Here is a 12801-nt window from a genome sequence, read left to right on the forward strand (position 1 = left end):
AACCCTGACCCTGACCCTAACCCTAACCCTAACCCTAACCCTGACCCTAACCCTAACCCTAACCCTGACCCTGACCCTGACCCTGACCCTAACCCTGACCCTAACCCTAACCCTAACCCTAACCCTGACCCTTACCCTTACCCTAACCCTAACCCTAACCCTGACCCTGACCCTAACCCTAACCCTAACCCTAACCCTAACCCTAAACCCTGACCCTGACCCTAACCCTAACCCTAACCCTTAACCTAAACCCTAACCCTTAACCCTAACCCTTAACCCTAACCCTAACCCTAACCCTAACCCTTAACCCTAACCCTAACCCTAACCCTAACCCCTAACCCTAACCCTAACCCTAACCCTAACCTAAATCTTACACACACCCTAAACATTATCCTTCACAGTAACCCTATCCCTAACCCTATAACACTAACCCTAACCCTGACACTAATTATAAGCTTTAATTTCACACGGACACTAACCCCCACAACCAATTACCCGGACACGGAACCTAACTATAAACCTACTTCATTTTCTTCTTAAAAAATGAAAATTCTATAATAATTAAAAGATGCTACAATTTTAAATCATTTCAAAAATCTTTTAGGAGTGCAGATATAAATAACTCAACAGAACACAAAACAGTTTAACAGCTATCGATGTCATGTAGAAAATATTGGAGATAATTTTAATTCTATCTATTGTCAATTAATCAATTCATGCGGTGAATTCTGACCATTCTTACCACAGGCCTCTGGATCAATTCAAAAATAATTGTGTGTGTAAAAAAAAATTAAGGTATTGAACTCTTACACTGGGTACCTACTTTCGCTAAAAAAAAAATTTTTTTTATTCTAATGCTTTAAAATTCTACTTTAAATCATTTATAGATTTAAATCTATTCAAGGGTATACATTCTTCAATTCTACCAAAGCTCATTCCAAACTTTCATATATTTCTTGAGATATTCTGAAATCAATTTCAAAAATCACCTATTTCCTTTTACTCAACATTAGCTTTGGCCACTGGTCATTCACAGGTAAACAGACGGTGTTTGAAGTGCGGCAAAGAGTTGCATAGCATTTGCTAAATATTTCAACAATTTAAGGTTGATTTCTTACTCAAGATTTTAACGCTATGTCCGTAATAATATTCCTTTCGAGAAAAATTAATTTGAAAACGGCTACATCTACAACTACCGCCATGTTGATTATGAATGTAAATGAAGCCATGGTAGAACGAATTTTTCCCAGAATGCATTATATACCTTTTGATGGTCAAAACAATTAAACTGCTAAAATGTTGTTTGTGACTTTGTTACACGATTTAATTAAATTAAAGAAAAACCTTGTGAAGCTTGAATGCAAATGAACATATATTCATTGAGTTGAGAATATATTCCGGGGAAAATTTGTCCTGTCGCTCCCGCTTTACAATTAGTGAAGGCCCAAGCTGATGTCGAGTAAAAAAATTAAGGGCAATTCGGGAATTGATTTCAGAACAGACCTGGGGTAATGGTAATGTGTAATGGTAATGCATTGTAATCATTACATTTTTTCAAAGTAATGGGGTGTAATGTGTAATGGATCCATCTTTCAATTACAAGTAATTGTAATGTAATGCATTACTTTAAAAAAATGTCTGTAATGACCAATTACTTTTCAATTACATTTCAATTACATTTTATATATTAGTCTCTTTTTATTTTTTGAATCTGAAACAAATAAATATCACTGAGAAGTTTTTTTTTTATTAATAATGTTAGAAACTTAAACTTAAAATTAAAATCCTATATCCTACAATATTTTTTATATTATTAAATGGTAATTTATAGACAAACTAAATAATTCTTTTAATAGAAATCTTTTTGACAATTAAGACAATTGTAAAATAAAGAAGAGAACCAAAGAAAAATATTAAAAGAAATCATCAGGTTTTAAAGAAAGATACAAAAAAGTGATATTAATACAGGTATAGTGAGACTTACAGTTAAATTAAGATACAAATTATATTTTTCTACTTTTTTTCCCTTTTCAATCTGGTAAAATGGACTTGGTAAACATGATACAAGATCAGTATGATTTATTGTAGACACAAAGAGAAACTAAGTCCAAATATAAATGTAGACTGATATATACTGACCATCATTCATTTTTAGGTAGCTTAAGGCCTCAAAATTTAAACCCAAGTACTTGTTATTATCACCTTTGGTTGTGTTTAATTTATGGCTTCATTGATTATACCTGTGAAGCTAATTAGAAGTGCTAATTAATTCATTAAGTTTTTAATACTCCTTATACATTTATAGCATTATCTGTAAATTAAATATTAGTTTACATAAAAATCTAGTAGGAAATGTTCAATAAATCATTTATTTAAAAAACAACAGAGAAACTAGCATCAGATATTGACATCATCGACAGAAAATATAAAACATAAAAATTTAAAAAAATATTAAGAGAAATTTATGTATGTGAATAAACTTTTTTATTCATTTCAAATTCTTTTTTATTAAATCAAAAACCTCACCCAATATTGCCGACCTATGACCTTGCTCGGATTCACGAGAAGCATTCTATACATATGCGTAAGACCAACAATCATTATGATGGATATACAAAAAAGACAAAGAAAAACGTTTTTTATATACATCTTTGATTATGTTTATTATATCTGAATACTTGACACAACATCTAACAATTATTTTATATGAATTTCTACTCGCAGACACTATTGTCGGTGAATTGTACATTCGGCGAATTTCACTTTGTCTGTGACCTGTCTGTTGGTGAGTTGTCTGGCACCGACAAAACTACAATATTGAAAGTGTTCTGATCCACTTTCTTTGTGAACTGTAGATTGGATTGGTAAACTCACATGAACATGATACATGAATCCAAAATCCAAATACCGCTCTGATTTATAGATCTGAGGGAAAGCGTATTATCGAGCAAAAAAGTGTGAAAGTTAATTTATATGTATAAATTGTGTGGTGATACATTTTGTCTTTTTCTCTTATAAAATGTAATGTGTAATGTAATTAATTACTTTAACAAAGTAATTGTAATTTAATTAATTACTTTTCTAAATGAGAGTAATGGTAATTGTAATTGTAATGATAAAAATTCCAAAGTAATTGTAATGTAATGCATTACATTTCAAAGTAATTGACCCCAGGTCTGTTTCAGAATACCTCGAGAAGTATAAGGACTTACAAAATGAAGTTTGATAGTAATGAAGACTGCTTATATTTCAATAGATAGGGATAGATGGTAAAATTGTAAAGCATTTCATTTAAAAGAATTTTATTGCAGAAAGTAGGTACCCCATGAAAAGAGTTCCATACCTTTATTTCATTAAACACCTCATTTTTTTCCTAAGCGATCTCAAGGCCTGTGATTCTTACTGTTAAATTATGCAGTTATTAACGGTCTAAGAAATTACACATACCATGAACACAAGACGGGGAGTTCAATCGGCATGCAAAAATGCTTCATAATTTATTTGAAAAATACAAATTTATATTGATAAGATTTATTTTCCAAAAAAAAAAAAAATTCTGAGAGTATAAGTAATACATGTCCCCAAACGGAATCCACTTGTTCTTAAGCGTATCATTTCGTAATATGTAACAGTTAAGGCCCAAGGTAAAACTGCTCGATTTTGAGCAGGTTTATGCTTTTATCCAAAAAAAAAAAACAAACATAAAAAAACACACAGTTGATAATAATCAGATAATTCATCCCATTCCTACACATCTTTTACTAGATTTCTATTTAACGTTCAGCATGAAAATTTAGAGCAGCACCAACCTGATCTAAACCATCTTTTAGTACATGATGTTTATACACAAATAATAATGATCTGTATTTCAAATAAGCTTAAATACCCTTTAATTAAGTTCCTAATTTTTTTTTATAAGCATCGATGTGCAAAATGGAGGCGCCAAACAAAATCTCCCAAACATTCAACACTTCTCAATACATTTCTCGAAGGGATAGGTCAAGTATGTCTAAATTTTGGGGTCAAAGTTGGTCCCTGCAAAGCCAATTTAAATGTCGGGTAGCAACTGCTCAAAATGTAGGACCTACTTTCCTATTCGGCTTTCCAGTACTCAATGGGGTTAAAGTCAGAGATTTTCTAGTATCACATGGAGGTGCTTTTTCTATTCAAACTAAACACCCTGTGCCTCATATTTCAAAAAAATCATGTAAAATAAACAGGGTCAGATTTGAGCTCTTCATCATTTGAACATAACTTTCCCTGACTGCAATAAAAACTTGAACAATGAAGTTAAATATACTGATCAATTCTAACAAGCATAAATGATTAAAGGGTATTTATTGATCAGAAATGTATCTTTCATTAACATAAAATTTCACAACCAGTTGTAAAATTTCATTATTTGACTATTGGTAAGGAGGAGGGTCACAATCCAAAAATGGGATGGTAAAAAAATGCAAAATATAACATCAATATCAAAACTTTCACATTCATACATACCATTTCTCTTCTTCCTTTCCTTGTCCGGTTCTCCATCCTAAAATATACACAAATACAGTTAAATTTCTTTAAATAGTGTGTTCCACGTTCCAACCAGTTGTACTCTTCACATTAATAAAATTGTTACTTGTTCCGTACCTGAATAGATTAATTCCGACAAATTAATTAAAAGGTAATTATACAATTACAAATGATTAACACTCCAATTTCAAATAAAAAATATGCGCAAATAAACAATAAATGTTGTTTATTCAGGCATATACTGTACGTGCCAAGTTTAACCCTTTCAACACTGTAGACCGATACATCGGTCTGATAAAAGTCTGTTATTTATCCCAATACTCTGAATTGCTATATAATATACCTTATAAAAGATCATACTTGTCTGACTTCAACATTCACTTGCAAACAGAAACATGTATCATTGTGCATATACATATATTACCTTCAAATTTCTACTCTATTAAATTACAGAGATAATTAAACCTTGAGGATTTCAATATTCATGTTGAAAGGGAAATACATGCTTGTAATACATGTTAACTCTAAGTATTTAGACAGGAGTCTACAGTTTCTTCAATTCATCTCCCGCCTAGCTATTTCATTCGTAAATCTACTGCTTCCTATAAAACTTTCGTCTTCAGTATCCTTTCATTCGCTCGGGTAGCCATTTTGAAACCACTTGTGGTAAAGACTCCTTAGATATCGCGTGAGTTAAACTGAAAGCATAAAAACCGCTTCCTTGGTAACGAGGTGTACTTGGATTTCAAGCACGTATTTTACAACGACAACAGCACATGGAAACCAGGAATTACTTCGGTTATATTACAATTCTTCTATAGTGCGGCCATAAAAAAGAACATTCGATATCATGTAGAACAGAACAGCATTCCAAAATTTCATTAATAAAGTCACTGGATATCACGTCATTGACTAAACCATGAGGCACCTATCTTTACTTCCTCTTCCATCATCGAGGGAAAACCAATTTATAATATATCACGAAAGATGGGAACTATTAATTTTTAATCTAGAAGAAAACATGTCTTCATTCACTTTCCTTCACAACTGAATTAACAATCACATTAATCCTAGCCAATATCATCAAAAATTAATGTTTAAGCACAAATTTTCGTGGACAAAAAATTTCGCTGTTTTGTCATCAAAAATAATTTCGTGTGCATTTCATTTCGTTGTTTTAAAAAGAACCCTATTCAATATATAGTCAAATAGAATTTCGGGTGGGATTGCATTTCGTTTAATTTTGCTAACAGCGAAATAAACGAAATTTAATCCCCCACGAATATTTCTGCTTTTAAAGTAATTTTTTAAAGGGAAAAATAAACAGCCAATTAAAGCTAATTATGAGCATGACAAATACTTGAATCTGTACAATTCATGTCAAATATAGGGTTTCCCTGAACTTTTCTCGCTGTTGACATCTAAATCATCAATTATTGTCATTTCCATTTCATGGCATACATATATATATCATTTAATATATCTTCATAAACCCTAGCGTAACTGAAAGCGAGCACAATGCTACTGCGTTTTAGGTCTAAATTTAACTACTTCATATCACAATAGATTCAAATGTATGAATACATGTTACATTTATTATGAATGATTACTATTGGACGAGTTCTATATCTAAGTGCATTTCACACATTTGTAATATTATTTTCGTATCCCATTTGTATGCTTCAATTCTCTTTCAGGAGAGTCCTTTTCATGACATTGTAAAAAACTATGACATTTCTACATTGGCATTGGGGCCTTTATGACACTTTAAATAAACCCTGTATAAGTATATCATACCACTAAAAACTACTTTTCAAAAACACTGGCACACCTCGTCGCAAACCATAGCCAAATTGTATGATTCCCAACCATTCTGGACGTGGTTGAACGAGAAGAGAGAATTCCTCGTAACTCATTAAAAAATTGAACAATGTAAGTAAAGCATAATCGCATGATGAACTTTATTGAGACCTTTCCATGGCCAATCACAGTATAATAAATATTTCTTGTATATTTTTGACATGATAGGTTGATTCAGCCACGGGTAGAAGAGAGCTGTATGCGGACTACGGACCGTGGTTTGACAAAATGTGTGACACAATGTTGTTAAATATGTAATATCATTTGCGAGATGTTCTGTCCAAAAATAACCCCAAATCAAACTCCCGCAAGTCCTCTTAGTTGACAGACAAAAACGGAGAGAATACGGTAGTCAAACATTTGCGGACATACAACCTCTCAGGATTTTTCATCGTTAATCCAATGAGCTAGAGTTATCTCCCAATTTTTCTTTGAGTGTTTTCCATGGGCATCATTTTAACAAAAGTTAACTCCCGTTGGTGGCCATATTGGAGGTCGACTCGGTGCGTTTTCCTCTTTGTCTTACCAAGTTTAAATAACTCTAGCAGAAATATGTGATGGAAAATCATTAGTAACTATTTTTTCAAAATAAAGAAGGCTTCAAAGAGATCATATACTTCAAAACATTTATAATGCCTTATTCCAAATCGCAAATATACTCACCGTCAATGAAAACGCAACACTATAATTTTAGGGTGAAAAGTATATACGGGTTATTACCATGTACCAAAAAAGTTAGGACATCTTTTACTTTGCAAAATCAGTTTTTCAACGGTTGAACGAAATTCTTTACTATACCGGAAGTTGCTTTTTGCCCTCTTTAGAGAAATCAATTTTTTGCATATTTAATAAAATTTTTAACAATATTTTGGGTTCTCAAGGTTTTGTAGCTGTTTATCATACGTGATGTACAAAAATCCCGGGAAAAAATCCTTCTTTCTTTACCGGATGTGATACCTATATTTCCCCAAAATGACTGATTTTTTTTGCTAATGGTGGAGATTCTCAAAATAAAGAAAAAAAAGAGTGCAGATGCAAACGTACACATGTTTAACGACTCATCAGGCTCATGTATTTCAATAGCATAAATAACTGTTTAAAGAACGGAAGTCCAAGAGTTACTACACTACGCCAAGTTAGAGAAAATTCGACCGCAGTTTCTGAACAACAGGCAATTAAAAATGCCCAAGATTATTTATTTCGCTCAGATAAAGACATTGATAAACCTAATGCATCGTAGAAATCGGACTGCGTACATGTAGGTTGTGCATGGCGGACTAGCATGTTTTGATTAAATGGTCGGAAGGGGGGATGTTTTATTTAAATGTTATCTGTTAAGGGGGCTAAAAAATCAACTTTTGGTAATGGAATGAAAACCATTCAACCATTAAATAACTGATTTGGCAAAGTTAAAGATGTCCTAACTTGTTTGGTACATAGTTATATCCCGTATATAATTTTTCACCCTAAAAAGAGAGTGTTGCGTTTCCATTGACGGTGAGTATATATAAATTTATAACTGTTTGAACAACGAAGAAATCCTCCACTATGGCCGTCAACGGGAAGTAACTCTTGCTAAAATTAGGTCCATCGAAAACGAACCAGCGACAGGAGGATTTTTTAAAATTCAACGGTAGAAAAATCTCTCCAGTTCAGTCTGATAGGAACCAATAAGGCTGGTCATCCAATTCAAAAAGATTTCTCTAACAAATATACCAATATCATAACATAGGCCTACCTGATACACGTTGTATCTAATGTCACAAGTGGCTGGATTTAAAGTCCACTGTTTCTAGCTGTTAGTACCAGGAAGGCATTGTGTTTGTGTAATGCAGCACTGACATATCTATACATATTATTCACTGAAACTTTCTTCATTTCCTTACTTGTCGCTACATCGGGCCATAACTTCTCCGCGAAACTGGAAATCCCGCCTGACTTCTAACCAATAGCGAGGATTGACGTCAGTATATATCAATACACCTTCACATTCTGATAAGTATAATTCAATAGGGTCATTAGCTTTCCCTTATGTTTGATTTCACCTTTCCATATTATATTCCCATCTAGTAAGGCTTTCCAATTCTACATATTCAAAAAGAATATTCGCGGTTTCTTTCTCTTCACGGATAAAGAAAGGAGTAATTCGGATTTAGTAAATGATAAATGAAGAAAACGACACCGCTATTTTTTCCGGAATAGCAAAGTACTAGGGGAATAAACAGTGATTTCATATATATTGGTTATATGGGAAATATATGGATTCCTAATATTTCATTTAAGTTAAGATTTTCTTATCTATTCATTACACTTTAACAACATCTGACAATCATTTTAAAAAAGTTGAAGAAAATTTAACTACATATAGGCATTCAAATGTATAAATTTATAAGAAAATAATTAAACTATAACAGAAAAGGTTTCACATTTCACAGAGAATTCAAAACTTTTTAACTTGTACACTAATATAACACACACAATGTATATTTCAACATCTTAAAAGAGTTACTTGTGGTATGATAGACAGAATTATTACTTGCATAAGACCACGTACTGTGACCGGTACAATGACTGGACCGGGATTCCAACCCCGGACCTCGAGCATCACTGGGTAGCTAAGTTCGATAACCACTGAGGTAATCAGGATGACTTACAAAAACCAATTTCATAAATAATTTAAAATTTAGTTTTTAATAACACTATAGTGACTATACATAACATATTCACATATTGTAATAATCTCATTTTATTTTCTGTTATGGGCTATACATTATTATAACTAGATATTAAGAAATACACATTTTTGTTCAACTCATATTTCTCAACGTGTTTATGCATGTCTTCATGGTGTACGTTTGTGTTAGGTTATTAATGTTCGAATTCACAAATTAATGTATGCCGACATGGTAATTGTCAGACAAATTAAATTAAATTGAATTGAAATTAAAATTAAATCTTAATGATCTATTCACATTCAGATTTCAAGAAATGGGCTATCACAAGGCTGTAGAAACTGTGCTAAGTTATAATCTTATAAAGAAACTATATAATTACTGGTACATGTTGTTTAATTGTAATATTCATATTAGTAGATTTTCAGGGTTCTGACAACATTTTAAATACATAATAATTTCAAAACAAAATGCAGTTCACATTTTCATTCCATTTTTAATATTCATTTTCCTCTGGATTCAACTATAGGCTACGTAGATTTACCTTCTTCATTTCCATCAGTAGATATACCGGTAACTAAACTATCATACCAAATTCATTGCTTAATAATAGAAAGAAAATATAGTATTTCCATTGAGGAAATCTTTGGCATTTTAAGCAATATCTATGAGCATGGGCATTGGAAGGAAACTTTAAGTGTGTGTGTGGGGGGGGGGGGGGACAGTAGTAGCAGGGGGCTTAACCAATACATCAATAAAAGAAATCTTCCATGTCTATATAGTTTTGTCCATTACTGCTAATTCAACCCACCCCACCCCCTAGCCACGCGGTTCCGAGGTCGGTGAATTTAACCTACAAATGGAGGTATAAGGAATTTGGGCGAGAGCTCGCGAACGCTCGCTCTGCCGAAGAGCTAGGCCTCTGGTTCACTTCGGTCATAACACTAAGCTAAAGCATCCATGGTTGAGGGTGTAGTGGGTGGGGGTGGGGGAGGGTGCAAGCACCGCGCCTATATGAATTATTTCAATCTTGGCTAACCCTGAAGTTACAAGCTATTAAAAACAAGCAAATTATGAAAATATTCAGTATAATTGATATTCATCAATAAATTATTAATTTCCTTAAATGCATAACGCCTTCCTACAAATCAAATATGTCAGGACAGGGAAAAGATAACGGATTTCATTGTTCTAAACATCTATGCAATTCAATTTTAGGCATAAACTTCAATTGATATTTAGGAAAATTTTCTGATATACACTTTTAAATAATTCACATCTATTTCTCTCGAAAATAATCGCCAACATATTTTGAGTAATCTGAGTAGGGTAGGCAAATGGTTAAAAAATATACAAAAAAAGTTAAAATAAACAAATTAATTTCATTGCGGTGAAAAGGAAACAGTACTCAGTTAATAGTGAAGGTAAAAATTTAGAGAAAAAAAAAATTTGCAGTTAACAGACATAAGAACGCTATAATATATACAATTCAGCAATGTATATTTCCCTGTAAGTCATTATTAAATATTTCGTGTACTTTCAATGACATTAACATTAGATTCATCTGCTTATGTGTATGCACAGTTTAAATTCTGAAATTTCTTTACGTTCCTGCATTCGTCCATAAGGCTAAGAGCGATAACTCTCATTTAAATTTCTTCAAGTATAAGCGGAAGAGGGGTGAGGAGTTCCGAAGGATTGTTTATTTACATTTGACTTCCATGATGAAACAGTGGAGAGGATTTTCAGCATTTATCTTGAAAGTAAGGGCACATTTCAACATGATATCAATATTATCGGCTAAAATTATGTCAGGGTCTATCTGCTGACACTATCCAATGCACGATTGCAGATTTCTTTGGCAAATAATGTGCGAGAATGTGAATAATTAGAGCGAATTCATTTCAACTGAAAATGATACGATAACATGTTTCCACAACTGTTACAGATTGTCAGGGTTGTGTCTGCTTTTTAATCAAATGTGTGTGTTGTATAATGTATCAAAGTCCTTGAAAGGAAGTTCATTTATCGCCGATATTAAGTTAAACGTGGGTTTCATTTGTTGTAGGAAGGACAGAAGTAATTAATGTTTATAAATCCCCGTTTACAACCCATTTCATTTGCACAAGTTTGCTTATCAGGTCAGATACTAATAACACCTGTTTTCTTAATTATACCCTTCAATGAATTAAAAGTATGTTTTATCTGAAGCACGGGTATATTATTCTTTCCTTAATTATGTCATAACAGATGCATGTAAACATAGAAGGGTAGTTTCTTCACAGCAACACATTCTAATTCATTTGTTAATTGTTATTTAACTACAGAATGCTGCAACAATTTGGAGGAACAAGAGGTGGGGACCTGATATACTATAGGAAGGAAGAGACAGAGAAAGGATTAGTGAGTGCAACAAATGTCCGTTGATAAAAGTTTATAAAAGTTTATAAACAGGGTTAAATTTGAAGAAAAAACAATGTGTCTTTCCAATCTAAGTGGAAGCTTCTATCTGTTTTGGACAATAGTTTTGGAGTTAAATGGGGAGCATTTTATATATACAGTAAAACTCGTTTAGTACAAACACGGATATTACGAACACGGATATAACGAAGTTATCTTGGGTCCCCAAATATGTACATTTAACGAATTACTTATACGGATATAACGATTTACGGATATAGCTAAGTACTTTCAGAGGTCCCAGTGACTTCGTTATAACCGAGTTTTACTGTACTATTATTCTTAATAAAACTAAATAGAGTAAAATATGTTTATAATGAAGTGTCAAAGACTGCTGGTTTTGTTTCATTATAAGCATTATTGATGTTTCCTTTTTGGTGAGGAAATGATGTGCAGTGATTGTTACATTTTATATTTTAACATTTATTCCTGAACATACAAATGATTTTTACAATTACATTCTATAACTATTTATATGTTTTAATAAATTTATGCAAGTTGTAAGGAAATTGCTTCTTAGCATTCTTCTTAACTTTGAGTATAGTATAGTCTTACGCAAGGAAATAGCCAAGCTAAAGGAACTTAGTCAATTGAAGTTTCATATATATAGAGACAATTTCTTTTTGCTTTTTTCATTTCTGGCAATTTTATTTAGACCTACAGTATTAAAACTGGACTCGTGTACTAGGAATATCATTTCTTCAGCAGAATTATTCCATGGAATTCAAAGAAAATCGTTTTTTAAAGTTCGCATGATGCAACTTCCTGGATGGCTGTGTAGGCTGTTTGTCAACATGTGAATCACACGTGCATTTCGGGGTAGGTAAGTTTACTGTCCATTTTCTTTTATAAAAAACACATAAGGCATATTTTTTTGGATCTCACATTTTTTTTTAGCATTCATCTCTATCTTCTCTTTCATGAATTTTCTGCTGAGAGTCTCATAAATTAAATTATCTACTTCAAGCTATATAGTAATATACTGTGAAATTATTTTCTTGTGTGAGACCTCAAGAGGGACAGGTAACTCTCATTTACACTAGCATTTCTCTGATTTCAGGAGTTGTCTAACCTTGAAAAGATCAATAATGGCGGTTAAACAATGTGGCAAGCAGTCTGGTCACCAAAGGAAGGTTTCGACACCCGTATACCCAGATTTATGCCAATTAACTCTGTAACCTTGGTTGTGTTCATCACACACGTAAGAAAAACAAGATTTTTTTTACTTTTAAGGAGCTTAATAATACAGAATATAACATTTCTACATGTACAGACTCTCTCGTATAAG

The 12801-nt window shown here is 32.5% G+C and overlaps 1 long non-coding RNA gene across 2 annotated transcripts; it reads left to right on the forward strand.

Annotated features, from left to right (window-relative positions):
* Window positions 1-11380: 11380 nt before the first annotated feature.
* LOC134257669 (uncharacterized) lies at window positions 11381-12674 on the forward strand. Of its 2 annotated transcripts, none has more exons than XR_009989975.1 (3): window positions 11381-11456; window positions 12222-12332; window positions 12574-12674. It is a non-coding gene; the product is annotated as an uncharacterized LOC134257669 (long non-coding RNA). The 2 variants fall into 2 exon arrangements; XR_009989974.1 differs by having other exon boundaries at window positions 12222-12336; window positions 12574-12659.
* Window positions 12675-12801: the final 127 nt, after the last annotated feature.

Source organism: Saccostrea cucullata, unplaced genomic scaffold (assembly GCF_032062105.1).
Source record: "Saccostrea cucullata isolate Sc308-1 unplaced genomic scaffold, CSIRO_AGI_Scuc_v1 ctg16489, whole genome shotgun sequence".
Classification (NCBI taxonomy): Eukaryota; Metazoa; Mollusca; class Bivalvia; order Ostreida; family Ostreidae; genus Saccostrea; species Saccostrea cuccullata.